This window comes from Ahaetulla prasina, chromosome 1 (genome assembly GCF_028640845.1).
Source record: "Ahaetulla prasina isolate Xishuangbanna chromosome 1, ASM2864084v1, whole genome shotgun sequence".
NCBI lineage: Eukaryota > Metazoa > Chordata > Lepidosauria > Squamata > Colubridae > Ahaetulla > Ahaetulla prasina.
The window spans coordinates 61,522,755-61,547,517 of NC_080539.1; the positions used below are offsets into that span (position 1 = coordinate 61,522,755).

Genomic DNA, 24,763 nt, shown 5'->3' on the forward strand with positions numbered 1-24,763 from the left:
TTGGACTTCCTTGGGTTTTTTCTTTGAAAACATTTCACTTCTCATCCGAGAAGCTTCTTTGATTCAAACTGAAGCAGCTCTGCTCTCCAATACCTGTAAATGAAGGGAGGAGAATATTTCAGAATATGCATCCTCCCATAACACTCTCTTTTACACATCCCCAGAACTACATATTAGAGAGGGTTGTAAAGCACCGTAAATGTAGATAGCAGTAGTCTATTGCAGGGGTCTGCAAACTTGGCTTTTTTAAGACTTGTGGACTTCACCTCCCAGAGTTCCTCAGCCAGCTTTGCTGGCTGAGGAATTCTGGGAGTTGAAATCCACAAGTCTTAAAGTTGCCAAGGTTGGAGACCCCTGCTACAGAGCATTCAAACTGATCATTTATTTCTTGCTAGATTTATATTCCATATTTCCAAGGCAGTATATATAGCACTTCTTCCTTTAATTTACCCAACAATAAATTTGAGTGAGAAATTTGGCTGAGAGTGACTGACCCAATGAACTTCCAGGGTGAAGGTGGTCTTGAAGATAAACTCCTCAGTTGTAGTCCATCTCCTTAAGTGCTACACCTTACTGTTGTTAAAGATCAGTTCCTCCTTTTCATATCAGTGCAATGGTATTCACATGTAACCACGCCTATCAGTTTGTCCCCAAACCTATAAATGTAGTCTTATATTTTAAGTTCATAATGTTATAAGAAATTCCAAAAACTCTTTGTGTTTTGCAAGAAATACTAATTGTACTAATTTCTAATGATTGTTGGAACCTTGCCCCAGAAGATGGCTCAGCTATAGGATTTGTTGCTGTTCCTCTCACTCACAAAAGGCAATCTTCTAGGAGACAGGTGGAAGAGGACATTTTTGATATATGCAAGAGTCAAAGGTGAGTCCAGGAGCAGGAGAATATTGGCAATAGATGCAGTTGTAGTGCATCCAAAGTTCAGTCAAAGTGACTAACAATAGAGTAAAACATAAACTCCTATAAAAGCAGTTAAGTTTTTCTTTGATCCTCCATGTCATTTTTTTATATTGTTAAGTAACATGTACCAGAGTGATTCCCCCCCCCCCCAAACTTTGATTATCTGATGTGAAGTTCTTCTCACTTTCTGCTCCATCATCATATCCATCTTGGCATCCCATTTCATAATCGTTCCTCCACTTGAATGTATAGCATAACCCTCCAGAACTAGAAAATTATCTTGCAAGTGTCCATCCATCTATGGGCTTTGGCTTAACATCAAAGAGATTTTATTTTTAGCCGATACTCAGCTGGGATTAATCAATACTGTATGTGTTTAGTGAACCTACCAAATGTTCTTAAAACCCTACTAGAGTCTCCATAGAAATTTTAGCTGAAGTTACTTAGAAGCCCTTCATTTTACACTCTTGTTTATAGAAATTATTTGTTTCATTGAAGAGTTTAATTATTTTGACAATGTTCATAAGAACCAAATCCCTATTTAACTGTACAAATAAGGCATCCTGTGTGACTTATTCTAAATGGGATATTGTTAATATACTAAACAATTCAGAGCATCTCTTGGCTGACATTTCATGCACCCTGAACTCTGTTTTTCAACAGCTGTACAGAATTCAAAACAGTTTGGTCTAATCCGTTCCATTTGTCTATTTTTATTTAATCATTTGTACTAAGTGCAAAAGTACGATAATTCATATTTTCCACACTAGGAATAACTTTTATTTGCATTGTTTGTACATTCCCAGCTCTGAAAATCTTAATATGAAATTTGCTGCCCACTTCTTATGTTGCCTAAAGCAATTTTTTAATCTATTTATCATCACTGCTGTGTCCTAAAACAACCCTCCATGATGGTTAAACTAATGAGAATTGTAATCCAACACACTAGGAAGGCATCAGATAATGAATAATTGCCCTGAATCAATATTTGATTAGCCTGGCTTAGTTCAACAGAAGATTCAATAGACTGACTGAGGGATGCCTCTTTGTGGGGATTCTGATAATTATTAGTAGGTGATCAATGCATAAATTACCCTGGAATATTTGGAAAGGACCATCCACCAGTGAATGGAGCAGTCTCCTCATGTGCATCTGTGAATGAAAGAGCAATATATGGGTTGATGTGGTAAAATCATCAGACTGAGATGGTGTAGGGTTTCCTGCCTGGGCAGGGGGTTGGACTAGGAGGCCTCCAAGGTCCCTTCCAACTCTGTTGTTATATTATATTATATATTATATATATAAATGGGGGAGGAGGGATACAATGCAGCATAGAAGTGAGAGAGAAAAAATGGGGAGAATGATTTAAAGCAGGGGAAGAAGAGTAGACCTTTCAAATAAGGCAGAGGGGAAGGGAAGAAAAATTGAGAGATTTTTGTACTTGCATATACTACTAATAGTCCTCAAGTTAAAACTGTAATGGAGCCTTCCCATCATAGCCTTAATCATGATGATGATAAAATGGGATGACATGTGACCAGATCCAGTTTTACAATCTTTTTGCAGTGGCCATTAAGTGAATGTTGCAACCGTTAAGTGAACCAATAGTTTACTATGAGGTGTTTTTGGAAGTAAAGATCAGTTTTGACAAAAAAATGTCATCATATGCAGTCATATGCAGATCATGGGATACTGCAAATGGCCTGCTTGTTGGTTAGCAAGTGCTCAAAGTTTGGTCATGTGACTGTAGCAGGAGGCCCAGCCATTGGAAGTCTGAATCCAGGTCATAAGTACCCCCAGGGAAGTCTGTATTAACTTTGAACAGTTGCTAGGCAATTGGTCATAAGTCAAGGATTACCTGTAAATGTTTACAGTTCAATAACCACCCATTTCTCATTCACTGTTTACAGAGAACTGATATGATGTCATTTACCCAAGCTTTCCTGCCTTTTGATAACTGCAGAATGCACTCCACTGTGCTATTGGGAAAAAATAGAACAATGATGCAATCAGGCACAAATATAGATTATTCTTATTTCTCAGTTGACTTTCATGAAAGTTTTGATGTTTGTGATAAAGTCCAGTTATTACCTAGCAATTATTATTCTGCAATGGTAGAGGACCTTGTAGTAGGGTTCTCCATTCATGTCTGTTTAGCTGCATTTGAATGCTATGGATTCTTACGGAAGTTATGAGAAAATTATTTAAGACGATAAGAATGTAGGTGTTATGCCAATAAAAATACGACACTCACAAACTAGTGCAGCTCTGCACCAAGAAGTATCTGAAATTCTTTCTGAAAATTGCACCAGAAGTCATAGTGCAGCAACAACTCTAACCTGAAATGGTTTCATTGGGGAAATATGAGAAATTTTCAAATTACTCATCCTAAAAGAAAGTTTGCACATCTTCTATGTTGCCCAAAAAATAATGATAAATTTCACCTCCATTCCTCATTCACTTGCTCTTGCAACTCTTTAGAGTTCTTGAGCTACAAAAAGGAGGATCTGGCTTCTTTCATTAACATTTTACAATGGATCTATTGAATTCTACACTTTGTTTCTGGATAGAAAAACTGGATGGACTCCAAGAGGAAATCAATTCTCAAGGAGATGGTCAGGGTGAAAGCCATAACTACCAGCTAGACAGAGATTTGCCTTTCTTTTCTTACCTTTTTCACTTTTTAAAAATTTGGCTGCCATTTGACCTCCTCCTCAATTATCTGGATTTAGCTTACTTTTCAGTGTGTGTGTGTGTGTGAGAGAGTGAATATGTGCGCACACGTATACACATACAAGGAGAAGGATAAGAAATCCACTTCTGCAAAGTAATGGAGAATACTCTGAATCAAATCTTTTTATATAATAACACTGAGAAAAAGACAAACGCTTCAGAATTGGATTCCAAAATTCCAAAAGTTCTACTCCTTTCAAAGGTTTTCATTGCCAAAACTGAAAGGGCTGTGAGTCAGCACTTTCCAAGAGACATGCTTCTTTTGGTAATTTACTGGTCAGCTCCCTAGCGTAACTAAGAAACAGAAGCAAAACAAAAATTGCTGCCAATGGATTGTTAATCATTTGAGTCATACTTTACAAAGCTGTAACAATTATTTTTATTTTAATCTTTAGGTTAGCTTTTACACACATTAACAAAACAGACACAAATGCCCTACGTGCTAAATGAGAAAGCCATGCTATCTACAGAGAATTTTGGACCCAGGAATTATGTGAGATGAGCCCCACAATCACGCAATGCTGTAACTGGATACTTGCTACTGTGAACAATTTTAGATTAAAATTTTTGTGGCGAGAATGGATGTGTGTTTATAAATATCAGCTTAAGGTTGCTGGACATCAACAACCTCAAGGTCCTGGTTGATAAGTGAGCCCAGCTTTGCCAGCAATTCTCTGTGCTCATTTAATATAGCAGAGAGTCTTCAATTTTTTGTGTGCCCTGGATCCTTTTGAGAGTTTGATGAAATCTATCCACCCTTTTCAAGGAAAATGTATTTAAATTAAAATAGACAAATGTAGTTATTAAAATATTAAAAATAGTAAATGTCTAATATATATATTTACTTTCATAATATATGAAAGTAAAGTTGTAAGTTTTTCCCATCTAAATATACAGACCCTTCCTGAAATCAATCCACAGACTGTTGACAATCTTTGCTTTGTGTCATCATAAATAAGTGTACATGTTAGTTGTTTGCAACTAGAGTGGTTTGTAAACTGACTGAATGAATAAAATAGGAAACCAGATCTGGGCTGCAAAAATCCAGGAAAAGACCACCAAACAGCAGGAAAAACAGAAAACTCTTCTCTTTTTATCCACCCATTAGTTATCCTGATTTTTTTGACAATCTGTTCTGGTAGTCTCATAGTATAAGAAAATTTCAACACACAATTGTCAGAAGAATCATTTTATTATATGTTGAGCAGAGTTAACTATTCTTTTTTTTTAAGGAAGCAAGCCAAATAAATAGTAAAGATAAGAAGTCAAAGCTGATATTTAGCACTTTTCCTTCTGCCTTGTGTGCATAGCAATACAACAGGCAAAGGGAGTATTCCACTCTCCAATTTCTTTATTTCTTTGCTGCTTCAAAGTACTGTAGTCAGGTGAATTTGTGCAATCCAAATGTTGCAGTCTAGTGCAATAAATCTAGAACCTGCAGTCTGATGATGCTTGAGTACCCTGCTGGCTAGCTAAAGACCCCTAAGCATTCTGATCTACAATCACCATTCCCACCATCCCATTAAGAGGTAAAATGGAGAAATTAAAGAATAGAATAAATTAAATATTTCTTGTCCCTGGGCCATTGGGGCTGGACATTTCTCAGGAAAGTAAGGAGGCTAGGAACTTTTTTTTTTCTGACTCTGCTTGAAAGAACTGGACCAAGTAAGGAAAAGTTGACAGAATATGTTGCAATCTCATCGTGGGGTATTATTTCTTTCCAGGGCTGCTTTTGCTCATTTATTTTGTCTCCTTTCTCTGCCCAATATCACTCCATCTATTTAATGACTGCCAACTGATATATACAGATCTCAGCCTCATGACACTTAGAAGCAGCTAAAGTTCTTCTTCAGGTCCTTTATTGCCTTTGCCAAAATGAAAATCCTTCCTTGTTGGCTGCTTCACTGTTGAGTTATGCTCTCTAAAACCACTTAAGTGAAGTAACCCTGGTCAAGAGATACAACTGGAGCTGTTTATCTAAAAGCTCAGTTCTGAGAAGGAATGATCTCCAGTAATGCCCCATGTAGATTTATAGCAAGCAGTGTAACAGGAAAACAAAGGTGTTTTTAAAATAACCCTGGGCTAATAGTAACAGAAATAACTGCAATATTATCAGATGTAGACATTTAAAATCAGAAACTGACTTGGGTAGAAAAAAAAACACAAGCCTCCTGCGAAATTTAAAGCTGTTCATAATCTTAGCAGAAACACTCTGGAAGTTGTTATACCGTTTTAGAGGTTTTTGATATCAACCAAAAGGATTGCTCATCTGTCTGTCTTTCAGTTGGTCTGTCAACAGAATTTCTCTCCGAAACAGAATGAAACACAACCAAGACTGAGGTTTTAAAAATTGACTAAGGTGACTAGGGGATGGAGAAAAAAAAATCATTTCCCCAATGATTTCTTATTGGAGATCTTGTTGGCAACAGCTCCAAATTTATTTATTGTTTAAATTTCTATACCGCCCTTCTCCCAAAGGACTCAGGGCGGTTTACAGCCAGAGTAAAACAGTTAATACAAAAGTTAAAACCAGTTTAAAAAGAAAATTCAAAATTGGCTGAACACTTAAAACCAATAAAAACCCATTTTAAAACCCATTATGCTGCCATTTACTCCATTCTCTAGCCCTCTTCCTTTCTGATCATGTAATCCAGGCCAGATTTGCTGTTAAACAATTGAATAAGATTTCCAAAAGCCACTCTCTGCATTCTTTCCATGTCCTTCGTGCCCTGTGCTTCCCAATACACACATACAGTAGATGCCACACAAGGGAAAGGGCAGAAACATACATAAAGGCCATACTTAGGCTCATACCATGATATGATCCGGGGGGGGGGGAGAATTCACATGCACAGAAACATGGAGATGTAGGAAAAGGAAAAGGTATTGATTCCTTTCATTACATCCAATTAATATAGTTATTACATACTTATGCTCATTTATATGCTTATATATTATATAGTTATTTTCATGCTTATGCTTATATATACTGTTGTGACAAAATAAATAAATAAGAAATAAATAGAAACACAGACATGGGCATAGCATATTAAAGAAGAAAACAGGTGTCTCCTATGATCTCTGATAGCAGGGGTAAAATCCAGCAGGTTCTGACAGGTTCTGGAGAACCGGTAGCGGAAATTTTGAGTAGTTCAGAGAACCGACAAATACCACCTCTGGCTGGTCCCAGAGAGGGGTGGTAATGGGACTCTTGCAGTACTCTTCCCCTGCCACACCTACTAAGCCATGCCCACCAAGCCACACTACGCCCAACAAGCCTCATCCACAGAATCGGTAGTAAAAAAAGTTGAATTTCACCACTGCCTAAAGGAGATGGAAAGATGGAGATGGAAAGATTTGTAGAAGTCATGTTATGCATGTTTCTCTACCTTGTCATATAAGTAATACTATAGGATCATCAACTGGGTCACTCCATATATGACTTTTCTTTTCAGGTTCCTTCTGAATATGTTGCAAATCAAGATAAAAATGACCACATATTTCTTTTTTATTTATTAGATTATTTCCCCACTTTTCTTTCAAAGATGCATGCCAATTTTTACCCACAAAACAACTTGTAAGTTTGGCTGAAAGATTGGGAACCCATGCCATGAGTTCTCATGGCTAAGGGTGGATTCCAATCTCTGTTTATTTTAATCCTGGTCCAGTATTGTAACCTCTACACTACTTTGGCTCTGTGCTGTACTATCTCATGTGAAGCTCCATTAGAATTCATAATTGTTTAGCTAGCAGTTATTGGTCTATTGTTTTTTAAAAATATTGTCTTAATTTTCAGACTGAACAATTAGAATGCTCATTCCAACAAATCAAGTTGACATTAAAGAATAAGAAGTCAGCCTGGTGTGACAAGGTCCATTATTGCTTGTGAAGGACCCACAAGGAACAGATCTGAAAGATCCAAAGATTCTTTGTAGACATAGTTGAAAGGCAAGCAACCACAACTGCAGGGCTACATAAAGTTCCCCTTTTATGGTTTTAATGCTCTCCCTGAACCCATGAAAACATAGTTTCGCACTTTTTGATTTGACACAAGTGAAACTTTTAATATAATCCATAAAATTGATATATCAAAGTCAAAGACCAGAAAAAACTGTTAAAATTTCCTCCCTGCAAAATGAGCCTACATGAATGAAATGACTCCATCCAGCAACCTTCAATGTACCTGAAAGAATCAAATGCGGCTCTCAGCAACTTGAATGTGCTGAGGTTGAGGTGGGAATTCATTACTTTGACCATTACTTTGAAGTTTGGTAATAGAAATGCCTTCATCAACAAATGACTCATTTGATTTGATTTCATCATCAAATCATGACATAGGATGACATGGTTAAATGTCATCTTCATCTTTTCTGATGCTTACTTTATTTGCTGTTTTATGGGGACCTTGGGCACATAAATTATATTTATATTCCTTGTACACCCAACTGCTGAAATAAGAAGAAGCATTTCTTCTTCTTATTGCATCTTCACTGCTATATAAATGATGGGAAATTGCTGAGCAGCAGCCAAGAATCTTCTTTGCCTGTTTAAACCTGATAACATGCTTTAAGCATTAGAGTCGCAAAGAAGTAAAATGTTTGAGCATAGGTTGACGCTGTGTTGTACACTGGGGACTTTTGCTTGGTTGGTCAGGCTCCATCATGGAATGGATGTCTCCAGAGCAAGCTATGAGGTCAAATCCTTATCGTTTTCTTGCTTTCCTGAGGAAGATTCCTGAAAGCTTTGATTCTGATGCTCCAGTGGCTTGGCTTCTTCTTAAACAGGGGCAATTGGAGTGGCACTTAAGATAAAAGGAAGATGATAAGCCATTTCTTAAATGCTCTATTATAATATCCTTTAGTTGTATCTACCCAATTAGATGCAACCTTCTTTTCTTACCAGAGTTGTTCTCCTTTAATCTTATTCTGAAACTACTGTGTTGCCATACTTCCATGATCCTGGAACAAGAGATATGAATGAAACACAAAAGATCTGTTTTCCATAACATATTCCACTACCTACGTTCTAACTGGATCAAATTGATCCAGTTAGATATTTAAATATTTAATTGATTACCTTAACTGATTTGATATTCTTGCTCTTGTCCGTAGCCAGGAATCTGTATTGCCAAAGGCAAGAGAATAGTGGTTTATGGTTTAAAAGCACTGCATCTTTATCCCATAATACCAGCTATAATCCTGTGGCCGCAGTAGCTCTCAATGACTAATTAATATTATCTCCCTTCTCCATCTTCAAACTGAGTTTCAATTGCAAATCTTACTGTACAACCAGCTTAATGTTTGATGTTTTAAAAGAAAGCATTTCTTCTATTTTATTATTTTTGTTGCTGTTGTGTGTTTGTGGTGATTTGTTTCTTTGTTTGTTTGTATCATTGACCTAAAGAAGAGTTGGGTTTACAAGTATCAGATTTACAGGTATTCTTTTGTAACATTGGTCAGACTTTGGGCATTTTAAAGAGCCTGCTCAACTGCAAATTGTTAAATTGGAAATATGATGTCCTTTAATAGTTAAGCATCCCTGATTGAAATCTCATTTCAATCACGCAAATGCTCATTCGGCTAATATAAGCTAGCATTATTTTAGATTCCCCGGGTTCATTCTGGGATAGTAATATTGCTGAAGGATTTATAAATCTATTGAGGGAAATCAATTTTGTCAAATTTAACACTTTGATTAGCTCTGGCTTAAGGCAAACCAGAATAGCATTCATTTGAATTTTTCTCCGGTTCTTGAGGTAAAGGGATACCACACAATATTTTAACTCCACACAAGGAATTTTAACTTGTCGAGGAATCCCTTTGGAAATTTTACCAGGCTGGGAATGTGGAGCCAATGCTGAGGGCTATCATCACACAAGAATCAAGGAAATGTGCTTGACTAGGCACGCTGAGCTTGTCGGTCAGAAAGGTCGGCAGTTCGGAGGTTCAAATCCCTAGTATAGGTCTCCTGTGTGAGCAGGGGTTTGAACTATATGACCTCCAAGGTCCCTTCCAACTCTGTTACTATTACTGTTATTTAAATGTGCCCAGTATTTGTAATATCCCATAATACAAAAATGTGTTCTATTAAAAAGCTGAGGCATCAGCAATGAGAAATATATTCACAATAGTTACAAACACCTAACCATAGGCCTTTCCTTCCTCTCTTGCACTTCCTCACTACTTGAATATGCCTCATCAACCTCTCTTTTCTCCCATGTCCTCATAATTTTGCCTTCATCTCATTCCCAATCCATATCTGAAGTAGGCTTATGCCATCCTTAGTTGTTCTGGTTTTCAAGTTGTACTATCCTGCTTAAGTTTGTAACAAACTGGTACTAGGGGTACAATCTGATCATTTTCACCAACCAGGTAACCTTAAGGATAGGATCAGTGCAGCATACCTCCCTGTAGTTTCTAGGCACTGTTTTCCACAGCCACTCTGGCAAAACATATAGAGCAGGGGTCTCCAACCTTGGTCCCTTTAAGACTTGTGGACTTCAACTCCCAGAGTCCCTCAGCCAGCAAAGACCCCTGATATAGAGTGAAGCAAGAGATAAAGGGATGACTTCTCTCTGCCACTTCACAGTGCAATTCCACGTTTATCAACTGTTGTTTGCACCTCTTTGGATTATAATTTAGCGCAACCATCTCCCTATCCCACCCCACCCCACCCCACTCCAAGAATTTGTCAAGTCTCAGGCAGCATACTTTGACTAGTTGATTATCTTTTAAAAGAGTACTAAACTATTCCTTACCAATAACTGAAACAACATCTGGAAGATGCCAGAGAGAAAGAGAGAGAGATGTAATAAAGCAGGATGGAACTTGTCTCCCATCACCCTGAGCAACCTTCCATGTATCTTTCGGTTATTAATGGGTAATACTTGTCATGCACATGGTAGTTGGGTATTTTTCTCACTAACCCACACCCCTGCTTAGCTATTAGCTCTTACTTCATGAGATAGGCCTGCAGGGAAGTTCCATAGTGCAGCACGAGTTTCCCTCATGCCTCACCATCAAACGTCTTCTTTATACTTCTCATATTTTTGAGGTGGCGTACCACATCTTCTAGCTCAAGGCTGAGAGAGATGCCAGGAAAAGTGGGTAGTGGCTTTTACTCACCAAGTCTCTGATCTCATAGCTTTAGGTAAAGGATCAGATGGGAGCTGCTTAGTTCTCCTATTCTGCCTCTTCTCCTCACTCAGCATGAGGTTCAGCTGCCAAAATTCCTCATCCCCACCCCCATTCCTTGCCTGCCTCTGTACTGTGCAGGTTAGAAATCAGAGAAAGGAACAGCAAAGTTGAACTCTGTATGGTTTGCAATCAGCCGAAGGAATGATAGATAGCACTTTAACTGACCTACGTGGAAAAATCTTTTCTCTCTCCTTCCCCCCCATGCCCCAGGGCATGAATGAGACTAAATCATCCTTAACATCCAGTGTTAAAGTTATATTTTTTCCCTTTATTCTGACACTGTCTAAAGGCAGTTTCAAAATATATAAATTCTGAAAGCCATTGCCTTGGATGGAAACCAAGTGAGTGGCAATGACAAAGGAAATTTCATGCCAGTATAATTTTCTTCCAATTCAAGGGGGAGTGGACAGTGTTTATTAAACAAATGTATAAGGCTGCCCAACACACACCAAGATGACTGCAGGCGGCTGACAACATTAAAAATCCACAACATAAAAATCCATCCCCACTCTCATGGCAGCAACAACACAATGAAATCAACCACTTGGTCGGCTCCACCTCTATTTGTGGTCCCTAGGCCTGTATCTTTAGGGCTTTCAGAAAAGTAACAGAGTGTGGGTGAATCATACTCTGGGGCAGTGATATTTCATAGAGAAGGGGCCACCAGCAAAAGGCTCTTTTTCATGGTGCCACCAGTTGTACATCCATAATGATGGAATCCACAACATACTCTGCCTTCCCATCTTAATAGACCAGATGGATGCAATAGGAAAGAGACACTCCTTCAAATAGCCTGGTCCCAAATGAGGTGGGGCTTTAAAGAGATAACCAGCACCTTGAATTATAACTTAGTAAGGAGAAAAGACCTCTTGTTAAGCATTCCAAGTGAAATAAGTTATTTGAATTTTGTTCTGATTCTCTCTCTCTTATAGCTCAGGTTTATTCAACTTTCCCAGAAAATTAATCTCAATTGCTTTAACAAAGCAAACATGAGCATCCCCATCACAATTGATTTTTCTGCTAATCATTTGCAAGGCCTATACTTTAGTGAGAGAAAGCTATTATAGTTACTTTGATATGTTGGATAGGAATATAAGAGACCATCTTAGAGCAAAATATTCCACCCTTATGATCCTAGAGGGAACAATTATCTCAGAATTCTTTTCTCATTTGGATGAAATGATGTATTCAGTTAAAACAGAATTACCATAGTAATTATTTGCCCACCTTCCTTGCCTTTGATCTCCAGTGTTGTGGAATTACAATTCAGGTTCATCACTAAAAGCTCACAATCTCATGTACAGTTTCATACAGATAGAATCTCATTTGCTCATCCTGCAATTTTCTTAAGAGCAAGTTCATGTGTATATTTCTCGGTGCTGCAGTTGATCTTTTTAAAAAAGAAACTGCCAAAAGGAATAACCAAGGAAGTGTAAATGCCAGAGGAAAAGTCTCTTCTTTTATTATATCTGACGGACAATAAATCATCCCCAGCAATGGCCTTTTTATGACTTGAAGATGGTTAACAGCCAGTGGGGATTTTGCTTTTGTTTTCTTTTGAGGACAGGAAAAAGCACACATTCTTTTTCCTGGATTGCAAAAAGGCTTTCATTACTAAAGCTGGCAAACTGCAACCATAAACCAGGTTTGCAGGAATACATCCTCTGTTGAACTGCATATTTATTATTCTAGCAAAATGCTCAGGCACATCTGTGACACAGTACTGTACACTGCCATTTGGGAGAAAACTTTTCAAATAGAAGATAATATTTGTAGCTCAGGGATGAACTATGGAGTCCTTGATGTTCTCTGAGCTTGTTTGCTTGCAGATATTTTCCCACCTGACTAGGTAACATCATCAGTGCCAGTGAGTGTGGTGTTTGCTCTGTGTTTATATACAGTAGCTTGCCCTGCCAGTGTTGTTGGGAGTATATAAATGTAGTTGAATCTGTCCATATATTGTGAGATTATGTTTTCATCTACAACATCCAATGTAAGGACTATAACAGCCACTATGTAGGATGGGCAGAGAGAAGAGTAGAAGAATGCATCCATAAGCACCAACTTAGCACCACCAGTCAAAACATATGATTTAAAAAAAATAGGATGTTGCAGCACTATGATTGGAATATGTGATACTGTAGGTTTCAGTAGTCATACAGATACTATTTTTATTGAATATTATTGTGACCCACCTGTATATAAAATTGGCAGCCATACAAGCTTCTAAATAAATAAATAAACACATTTGTATTTTTTTTTAGGTTGCTGCAGTGTGTTTGTACTAGTTTGAATTATGCTCTTACACATTTCCTTTCCTGGGAAGTTGGGTTGAGTAATGGAGCACTTATTTAATGTGGGTTGATTTTCAAAAGACACAGTCACAAGACATGAAAGCTTACAGGACATAGATAGACTCAACCATAGTTTCAACTGTGAAACTGAGCATCCTAGACCAAATTTAAACCAAAAATCCTAGGGATGGGAAGAGGAATGGAGGAGGGGAAGGGAAGGAAATCTGGGGAATCTGATATTCACTAACAGACATAACAGCCACTATGTAGGATGGGCAGAGAGAAGAGTAGAAGAATGCATCCATAAGCACCAACTTAGCACCTAATAGAGACATAAAAGTTATGTTTCTATTTTGAAGAATGATAATAATTTTTCTTTTTAAAAAAATATACAGAAACTTATATGCCTGTCTGCCTACCTTATATGCAATAATCCTAGCCAGGTCACAATAATATTCAATAAAAGCAAAATCGGTATGACCATCAAACCCTAAAACATTAAATATTCCAATCACAGTGCTACAAAATCTCACTAACTACATTTACACATGCATTTCCTGGGTTCACTCAAACAGATTTGTTCCTTAAAAAAATACAGAAATGAGCTGCCTCCACCATATTGGGTAGCTTACTTTTAGAAAGAGAAGTGAATTTCTGCTTTCCCCAGTTCATAAACCTCTCGAATAATGATCTCAAATACATTTCTACTGAACAATTTTTTTTGAAAAATATGTATTTGCAATGCAAATATCAATACGATGAGTCAAATGAGAGATCTAAGAAACTACTGCCAGATTTGCAGGTCCATGTTATATACTCCATATTTAATTATTCAAAAGTACTGGAAACCACAAAGATGCTATTTGTACTCTTTATATAACTATCTTATTTTTAAAAAGAAAAAAATGAAGTTATAATACAATGAGGGTAGAGAAACTTCAACTTTGAGGCATTTTAGGATTTTCAGGAGAAGCTCTAGTGATGAGGCTTAACATTATTGTCATTTTTGTAGCCACCTATAGCAAATGATGAACCTGATACCTGACACCTTAATTCAAAGAAGAGCTTTGAATGATTTTCAGATGGAAAAATAGGGGGCAAGAATTGTTGTGATTGAACAGGAGGCTCTTACCCAGGGGCACTATCTGTATGTTTCCACATCAGAGCTTCCTGTGAATTTTATTTATTCCTTTCACACTAAATGACTAATATGTATGTTGAATTAATTAATGAATGTAAACAATGTAAACACTTCAGTCAGCAACAAAAATATTAAGTGTGGAGAATAAGCTTAAGCAGGAAAACTGGTTTTCAGGTTGGATGACATTGACCTAAAATAATGAATTTGAAGGCCAGATTCTTCTTATAGTTAACTATTTATTAAATCTCTGTTCAATCTACTTGTGGAGGTATAACTGAATTATTTTATCAGTAACATACCTTGAAAAGGACCTATGGACACATGTCCAAATTCCCACTTAGAAAATAAGCAGGAATCTGGTTTGCCATGTTCTATAAGAAGTGAAGAATACCTTATCATTTCATAAGTCCTTTCTGACCATCTTGTATTTATTATTTATTTATTATTTATTATTTAGATTTTTATACCGCCCTTCTCCCGAAGGACTCAGGGCAGTGTACAGCCAAATTATAAAAAGAGTACAATATACAATTAAAACAAAGACTTAAAATAAACATATTTCATAAATGGCCGAAATTTAAAACAAAACAATTAAATTTAAAACAATTAAATTTAAAACCCTTAAAATTCATAAATAGTACCCCAATTAAGATTGTTTAAAGATTTTGGCCATTAAAGATCTTGGCCATCAAACAGCTGGTAAATCAAGAATTACCAAACTGTAACATAAAGTTTTGCAAAATCTTCTTTAGTTAATCTAGACTTTAGTAATTGTAACAGTAACAAACAAGTTAGTTATGAAGAGACTGTACAGTATGTACCCTACTTCCTATGTTGAATTTTGTAAAGTTGACTGCTTAGTGGAAGTAATTGAAATATGACAGGAATGGCTGTAGGGCTGTTTTACTGTAAATCTTATTAGCTTATTAGTCAGATGATAAATGTAGGATTTTGTATTTATATAAATATTATATTTATTTTAAATATATTATCTGGCATATTAATTTTTTTGCTTTGGGGTATTTTGAACTGCAGTTTGTTTTTTGTTGTTTTCCAAGTACATTTTTATTTGTTTGTTTGTTTGAATTCCCCTTCCCCTGCATTGTAAACACCCACAGCCTCCTTATAGAGGCACACCTAATTGTTTTTCTCACATCTTCTTTTGGGAATTTTGATGCATCCTTAATGGCTTGGATATCCTCACATCTGGCTCATCTGAACCCAGACTGCTTCTCCTCCTCTTGACAATCTACACCTTGATCTCCCCCGCCCCCATCACTCTCCTGGATAATTGTCTCATAGGTAAAACTTCCAGCTTCTCATGCTGAGCTGCCAAATTATGTTTTATAATCTCTTGCACACTGTTTCGTTACCTCCCATCTTGCTCACCCATGGTTCTCTTAAGTTGTCGTGTTACCTTTCTGTTAGCACAGGGGTGGTTTTCCTCCTCCCAAGTTGGTACCAAAAGCCCTTACGTTCTCCTTTCCTTCTCCCCCTTTTCGTTTTGTCACATATAACGATCTTAACATGTTTCTAAGATTATCTCTTTTTCTCTAATCTACGTCCTCCTTCCACTATTTGACTCATTTAAGACTATAACTTGGAGCCAGCAGATCTTAGAGAAGCTTTCCATCTGTATTTTACCTGCTTCAAAAATTTTATTTTCTGTATCCTGAAATTTAGCTTTTACATTTAACTTCTCTTGCCTTCATCATTCAACAAGGTTGTAGAAATTAAGCTACTTTGTGGAGAAGACTAGTCACTGAGGGAAAATGGCAAGAACAGATGATTGATGGCTCTTACATTCTCTTATAGTCATTCAGGGAGTTTTTGGATTGGCCATTATGACAAATGGAATGCTAGGCTAGATATACCTGTGGTCTTATCCCTATAAGGCCTTTTTACATCCTTATAAATATATTTTCATTCATATGTCCAGTTGAGGAGCTGTACTGCATTATGAAGATAAATATAGTGGCAGAATGCTGAAGAGGTTTTTTTTTTTCTCTCTGCTGACATATGAAGAGAAGAACAGCAAAATGAATAGGCTAGGAAGGAAAATGAAATCCAATAAGACTGGAAAACTGCAGCACAGAAAAGAAAAAGAAAAAAATGGAAGAAAGAGTACTCATTTGGATGAGTAGTAAGCAATATTAAGCAGTCAAGAAAATGGCTCACAGTTCATGTTAATTCACATTATTAAGCGTGAGGCCAGCCATTGTGGCTTGCATTCCTTGGTTTATGGGTTTAGTACAATGGTTTAACCTAGCAATTTGAGACTTTTTCAAGAAGCTACAACAAGCTAGGGCTTGTGGATTACATTGCATTGTAATCAATGCAATGAACAAGTCCTGTCTCCTGCATAGCCGAATAACCAAACAAGATTATAGGAAGCTCACTTCCTGTCATTTAGGATACTACTTATAAGCGCTATGTGCTTAGAGCTCAAAACATTGTTAGAGACCCCACACACCCACTTCACGGTCTGTTTCTGTTGCTCCCCTCTGGGAGGAGGCTTCTAAGTATTTCTAGCAGGACTACCAGATTCTGTAACAGCTTTGTTCCCTATGCCATCCGTCTGGTAAACTTGCAAGATTTGTTTCTCTTGTCATGTACATATATACATCCAAACGAAACTGTTGTTTCTCCGTTTCATATAACATATGTGGCAGTGGTGGGTTTCTACCGGTTCGACCCGGTTCAAGCGAACTGATAGTGGCGGTGGGAGGCTCCGCCAACCCACTCGGACATCATCATGGATGCTCTGTGCATGCGCAGAAGGTTCTCACTTCGCTGTGTACGAGCAAAGCAAGCGCACACGCATGTGCAGTCCCAATTCTGAACTGGTGGCGAAGGTAAGTGGAACCCACTACTGATATGTGGGTATATGCATAATTTTGTATTTATTTATTTATTTTGTCATGTTTATGTAGTATATTAGAGGTGGAGACTCTCTGAGAGCTGTATGCAATGAAATTTCATTTTAATATATGCCGCTTAGTGTACGTTCAAAGTGACAATAAAGTTATTCTAAGTCTAAACAGTAACTTCTAAATGATACACTGTCCAAATTTAAATAAGGAATCATTTAATACTGTGAACAGTATTGGGTTTTGCGCCTCAGTTGTGCTTTAAAAAGTAGTAATCGTTTAAAAAGTTTTACATGTCCCAAGATGTAATATTTTAATCTGAATATTAACAAAGAATATACATAAGACTATTTTGCTCTTTCCAAACAAAAAAGATTTTATCATCAGTGAAATGTTTTCATCGACTGTAAGTAAAGAAAGTTGAAATTGAAATAGATATAGATATAGAAATGACAGAGAAGTCAAGGGTGAAGTTAAATGTGATATATATAAATATAGTTAGATTGTTGCCCTTATGCCTTGTCATTTCTCTTTTTACACTAACGCTGTGCAAATGGAGCTTAATTATCACCTGCCATTGCATATAAAATCTAATATGATCTTTTCCCAAGAAAACAAGAATCAAAATTCAGATTTCTCACTTAACCTTCATTATGCATTCAAGGTGGTAGACTCAGCTCAGAGTCCAAGTTTCCCATGGTAGGAGATAGAGCTAACCTACATGTCTTTTCTTTCATCCATCTCCAAAGTGTAGGAGATTCTAAAGATAAGACAGCTATCCATTGTTTAAAAAGAAAGATTGTAAACTGAAAAGTTTCTTCAGCATACTTGTGAGAACTTCTTTTTAACTTCCAGTGAAATAATTCTTTATCTCAGATATCCTGCTATTATTATTTTTTAAAAATTGGACAAATTGGGATTGGGATTGGGAATCTGCAGTTTTCTGGACATTGCTGGAACTGTGGAACAACTTGGTCCAAGAGATTTGGATGCTGTCCTTTTCAATTGTCTAGCCTTTCATTTCTTGGAATCCAATTGCTGGATGGATAGACACATTTCTCTTTCCATTCTTTATTGTGTTTATTGATGCTGTGAATTTCATTTTGAGATTTTAATATTGGTGAATGCATCAGTCTGAGAGATACCTAAATGTCAGGAAAGCATGGCATAAATATTCCTATATAGTAAAGAAAATACAAGAACTTTCCACTGTAAAAGCATTTCTCCTATTAGCATAAGCCAAGCCCTTGCAAGTAGAGGCCAAATCAGTCTATTAGCCCTTCCAGCTCACAAGGGTAAGCAACTTTCTTCAATCACCTGGGGATGGGTGATTGAGAGATGTTTGATAGAGCTGTAGGCTATGTGAAAAGTACATTTAAACCAAACCACTGGATTTTGATAGTGATAACAGTAGGGTGGAGACAGCCAACGTGCTGTAGCATTCAGGATTCTAAGCTAGAGCAAAGAGAACTAGATTTTAGTTCTCACTTAGGCACAGAAGGCAGCAGAATGATCTTGGGCCAGATACTCCTTCTCAGAATCAATGTCTGCAACAAGCTGGCTGTAAAACAAACCCTCGCATCCCATTGTACATTGATAGCTTTGCAGTGCAAACTAAGTGAGCACAGCAAAAAGAAGGGAGGCGAGGGAGAAGAGGAAGAGGAGGAGGGAAGATGAGGAGGAGGCTAGGCAGAGGCAGAGGCAGAAGAAACAGAAGCAAAAGCAGAAGCGGCAGAAGCAGAAGGTGAAGTAGAGGCGGAGGCGGAGGCAGAAGTAGCCCTGGAAGGCTATCAAAATGTATCTGGAGATCCTATATGGTCCTGAGGCTAAAGGTTCCCTCTTCCTGCTCTATTCAACAACATGTCTCAGGGATTTCACATAATGCCTATATACCCTTATATCTTATAAGATATAAGATACTTATATAGAAGATTACCCTTCAAAAAGACCTTGACTTTGTATCTGAATGGCCTAAAACTTGGCAACTCCAAATCTCAACCAGCAAATGCTCAGTCTTACACATTGGAAAAAAGAACCTAAACACTAAGTAAAAGCTTGATGGACATTACCTTACAGATGACCCCCACCCTGTTAAAGACCTTGGAGTTTTCATATCAAATGAACTAAGTGCCAAAGCCCACTGCAACTACATCGCAAAAAAGGCTTTAAGAGTTGTAAACCTAATCTTGTGTAGCTTTTTCTCCAAAAACACTACACTACTAACCAGAGCATATAAAACATTTGCTAGACCAATTCTTGAATACAGCTCGACTGTCTGGAACCCATACCACATTTTTGACATCAATACAATTGAACGTGTCCAGAAATATTTTAAAAGAAGGGTTCTCCACTCCTCTGATTACAACAAAATACCTTATCCCACCAGACTTGAAATCCTGGGTTTAGAAAATTTAAAACTACGCCGCCTTCGACATGACCTGAGTTTAACTCATAGAATCATCAATTACAATGTCCTTCCTGTCAAAGACTATTTCAGCTTTAATTGCAACAATACAAGAGCACACAATAGATTTAAGCTTAATGTTAACCGCTCCAATCTTGATTGCAGTAAATATGACTTCAGTAACAGAGTTGTTAATGCTTGGAATAAAGTACCTGACTCTGTGGTCTCTTCCCAAAATCCCAAAAGCTTCAACCAAAAACTGTCTACTATTGACCTCACCCCATTTCTAAGAGGTCTGTAAGGGGCGTGCATAAGAGCACAAGCGTGCCTACCATTCCTGTCCTATTGTTTCCTTTCATTATATCCAATTAATATAGTTATTACATACTCATACTTATATATATGGTTATATTAAATAAATAAATAAATAAATAAATAAATAAATAAATAAATAAATAAATAAATAAATAAATAAATAAATAAAAGAGGAATACTGAAACTGCAGTGTTCTGTATGGAAACTAAGTCTCGTCCCTTCACTCCCCCAAGGAATTATATCAGTCTAGAGACCTTTAATTGCCTCCAGTGTAGAAGAAAGTTTTATAAAAGCCAGCTATGTCAATCCTGGACAGCTTTCTCCACCACACTTAAAATATTTACTTACAGTACATGCAGATTTCTATATCACTTCCAGGACATTTGCGTTTTGAAGAGATTTGCAGTAAAAATGGCTACAATGAAGTAATCAAAATATTCCATAAAAATAATTATAAAACCATATTTGTTAGAAACTGACTGAGGGAAAAAATACAAAAACATTGGATATTCTTCAGGTTTAGATGAGAACTCTTCAACAGGGGCCAAAAAGATGTAATGGTCTCCCCAGCCTCAATACTCACGTTGGACTATGACCAAGTAAAAGAAACCTTGTGACAAAGGGTAGAGGACATCAAAAGGCAAACGGACTTAGGGAAAGTTCTGTTGTTTCTGGCTCCATGTGCCATTAGATATGTTGTTACCCCTGCCAGCTATCTTAGCCAGTTGGAGTTGGCAAACCGTTGAAAAGCATTTTCGCTTGCGCCATGCCATGCACTTCCATCGGCCATCCTGTACAGCAAATATAAAAAGATACCATTGACTGAAAGACTCTGTTCCTGTGGCTCAGGAGAGGTGGAGACCATTGGTCACATACTTCTTCAAAGTTCCTTTTACATAAAGATGCCAAAAAAACATATCCTTCCAATAATTGCTAGGTATCCTGGCTGTTCCAACACTGCTTATCTCCAGTGCCTGCTTAAGGACGAACAGTCCATAACTACAGTGCAGGTGGCTAGATTCTGCACAGCAGCACGGGGGATTCATCGGAAACAAGTGTCTAATCCACCATAGCTATTATATACTACATTGCTTATTCCTTTCCCTTTTAGTATTAAACTGACTACGGGCCTCACAGTTTATGGATTGTAATTTTGGTATAGTAGACCATGTGTAATTGACAGACTGGATTTTATTATAGATTTTATCTGTTATTTATTATTTTATTCTAGAATTTTTAATTGTATATTTACTGAGTGTTTGTATTTGTTCTGGTCTCTGGTCTTTGACTGTTATAAATTGAACTGAATTGAAAATTTCAAATAGAATATTCTGGCTGGCACTACCAGAAGGGAGGCCTGTCTATAAGTAGATCTGTAGTTCGTAGCACCTTTCAGTACTTCAATCTATCATCTACCTCAGAGGTCTCCAACCTTGGTCCCTTTAAGACTTGTGGACTTCAACTCCCAGAGTCCTTCAGCCAGCAAAGCTTTGCTGGCTGAGGGACTCTGGAAGTTGAAGTCCACAAGTCTTAAAGGGACCAAGGTTGGAGACCCCTGGTTTAGAAGGCAAAAGTTTGTTCTCTTACATTTCACCTCCATTCCTGGTTTCCCCATGGCATTTGCTGGCATATTGTATATGAGGGGGAAGAGGGTATTATCCGATAAGGACGAATGACAAAACTGAGACATTTATTTTCCAAAGACAAAGCACAGATACAGTATGTTAATCATACTAAGGCATGATGACTGATATTTAACTAAAAGAAGTGTCAGTTGGGGTTACACTGTGGAAATGAGATGAATTTGCAAAGTACCATTCAAGGTACCGATAAACATGATATTTTTAGAGTTATTTCTTTGTGAAGAATCAAAAGGTATTAGAGACTTATTCTATCTTTTTTCCAAGCAGAGAAATTTCTGTGATCAATACAAAGATGTTAGGAAATACAGAATGGAGGGTGGCAACCTCTTTATGTCTTATAAAATGTTTTCAATGAGTCCAGATGACTGCACAATGTGTCCTCATCTGAAAGCATTGACACGTTAAGGCCCGCAAGCAAATTGTGCCTTTGATGAATTAGTCAACAGTCATTCCGAATGTATTCTTCCCCTTTCATCAAATCCATCCAAAGAATAAAAGCTACAAAAAGCCGAGCAATTTATTTCTTTGGTTGGGTAGAGAATGTGTTTATTAAGTGGAAACTTTGGGTATTGTTCTAAAGTGCTGTTCTACCACTCCATAATAAAGAAGCCTTGCAAATCAGTCATTGCAATCTATAATACAGTTATGAAATATAAATTGACTTCTGATAGTAGAATTGTGAAAATTGAATGGAACTGTAGCAGTCTTAATAAAGCTGCAAATAACTTTCTGCTCTGGGAAACATTCAACATTCATCTCAGAAATGGCTTACATTTGGTTGGCAAGCCAAACAACAAAAACAATTTAATTTTTCATTCATCACACAGCATTGCCATATGGAAAAGAAAGCGGGATGGAAATTTCAGTTTTTATTAGAAAATCACTGTTTGAAACTGTCTCAGAGGAAATATGCACAAGATAAATAGAGTACATATATAAAAGTGGTATGAACCATTGTAATTTGGTATGACATGCAAGTGTCATACTTTGATTATGTGCCATCAAGTCATTTTCAACACCTAGCAATCCCATAGACAAACAGTCCCCAACCTTTCTGGCACCAGGGATTGGTTTTGTGGAAGATAATTTTTCCAAAGAGAGGGGGAGGGGTATTTCACATGCAATCTAGATCCTGTACATGCGCAAATAAAGTTTTCTTGTTTGCCTGCCGCTTGCATGACCCTGTTTCTAACAGGCTATGGACCAACAACAGTCTGCAGCCTGGGGGTTAGGGACCCCTGCCATAGATATTCTCTAAGACTATCTATCTCTAGCCTGTTATTTCATATCTCTCAATAGTGTACTCATTGCTGAGTGCATCTTTTCTTTCTTTCTATCTTTCTCAGTATTACAGCCCTTTCCAGAGAGCTGGGCCTTCATGTAATGTGTCTGATGTAGGATAATTTGAGCCTGATCATTTATGCCTCAAGTGAGAACTTTGGGTTGATTTGTTCAATGTTTAGCTGTTTGTCTTTTTAGCAGTCCACAATAGTCTCAGGAGTTTTCTCCAATACTAAAGTTCAAAATCATCAATATTCTATCCCGCTTCTTTAAAGTACAAACTTTTTCTTCCATAGAGCGAAACAGAGAATACTATGGCTTGCACAATCCTTATCCTGGTAGGTATGGACATATCATGGCATTTGAATATATTTTCCAAGGCCTCCATGGCTGCTGTACCAAGTGTTAGTCTGCAGCCTGTTTCTCGACTGTTTGTTCCTTTACTGTTGATGATTGATTCTGAAAGGCAAAAAGCTCTCCACTGTTCTTTAAGTAGACTTCAATATTGTTACTGAACCTCACCCATTTAACAAGAGAGCTATGAGTGAAGGTAAGGTATTTCAAAAATCTGCTGTTACTCAATTCTTTTACATGATACTTGAAGCTCAATTGGGAAACATCTACCAAATGGACCTGGATCTGAATCAAATCTAGGAATGCTCTAATGTGGTTATAAATTCAGTTATGAACAGGATTGTTTGAGTCCCTTCAGCAGTATATATAGCATGATAAGGATGGTCTTTCCCATCTGTTTTATGATGATTGTCATTCTAAAGGGCCTTATGCTACACAGCATTGGCTATAAACAGTTGTCCTTTTAAAAGGCAAACCAGCTCAAAAGGCACAATGAATGTCCATTTTCTTAGAAATCGTCACTGGATAATTCTTTTTTGCTGGGTACTCATGTTTTGCTAATGTCAAAGGAAGACTTGTTTACAGGATAGAACAGAATAACAGAGTTAGAAGGGACCTTGGAAGTCTTCTAGTCCAACCCTCTGTTCAAGCAGGAGACCCTATACCAGTGGTAGTCAACCAGGTCCGTACTGCCCACTAGTTATCCCAGCTAATTTAGAGATTGTAAATTGGTAGAGCAGTCAGTTCAGGTTTTATCATTGTGAGTTTCTAAATTTCTAAGTCCCCGCATTTGGCAATGTATACCAATTTTAAAATGGCATGTAGAAAGAGCTATGCAATTTTAATTAGATTGGTACATTCCAGATGAAAAACAATTTGCAAATTATTATACCATGACTACTAGGGCAAAGCCACAATGCTGGCTGCCCATCATCTCCATCACTGTGGTATTCTTTCTTGTTTTCCTTCTTTCCTTTCCTTTCTTTTCCTTCTTTCTTTCTTTTGCTGAAGGCAGGCTGAAGGCAGGCTGAAGATAGAAATGACTTACCATAAGTTGCTTAGATCTTTTTCTATATATAATTCCCGAAGTGAATTGCCAGGGCATGTTTCAAGGGAAATTGGAGGCTTTCCAGTTAAGCCCTTACCTTTCCATAGTCATGAAGATAGTGTGGTGGTATATTGAAGTGCATGGAGAGAAAACCATCGAATTGGGAAAAGGTCCTTCCAGAAACTTCCTCATCTTATTGCAACTCTTCAGCCTGCAAGGGAAAATCTGGACAAAAGTATTTTCTTAGAACTTTTGTCATCCTTTTAAGATTATGGCCATTTAATACTTCTTTTGAAGGCTTCAGTCACCAACCCAACACACACAAGAACTTTTCAAACCATTAGAAACTTCACTATTAAACATCAGCAAATCTCTTCCTTTTGATAACCTCCTTTTCACATCCTGCAGAGGACCATAGGCTGCGATCAGGTAACATTCTGAAAAATGGTCCTAGCAATATGAGGCAGCTTACATATGTAGGAAGTATTAATATAGCCTTTCTCTATCCAGCACCTCCATATGAGTTGAATAAAGGCAGCTGTTCTATTATTAGGAGCTGCTGATCC

The 24,763-nt window shown here is 37.4% G+C and overlaps 2 long non-coding RNA genes across 2 annotated transcripts; both read right to left on the reverse strand.

Annotated features, from left to right (window-relative positions):
- Positions 1–2: 2 nt before the first annotated feature.
- On the reverse strand, positions 3–10,507 carry LOC131191754 (uncharacterized). The gene is made up of 3 exons (XR_009153574.1): positions 10,409–10,507; positions 2,013–2,070; positions 3–93 (listed from the first exon to the last, which is right to left on the reverse strand). It is a non-coding gene; the product is annotated as an uncharacterized LOC131191754 (long non-coding RNA).
- On the reverse strand, positions 7,856–10,171 carry LOC131191748 (uncharacterized). Its single transcript, XR_009153573.1, has 4 exons — positions 10,055–10,171; positions 8,728–8,770; positions 8,551–8,609; positions 7,856–8,452 (listed from the first exon to the last, which is right to left on the reverse strand). It is a non-coding gene; the product is annotated as an uncharacterized LOC131191748 (long non-coding RNA).
- Positions 10,508–24,763: the final 14,256 nt, after the last annotated feature.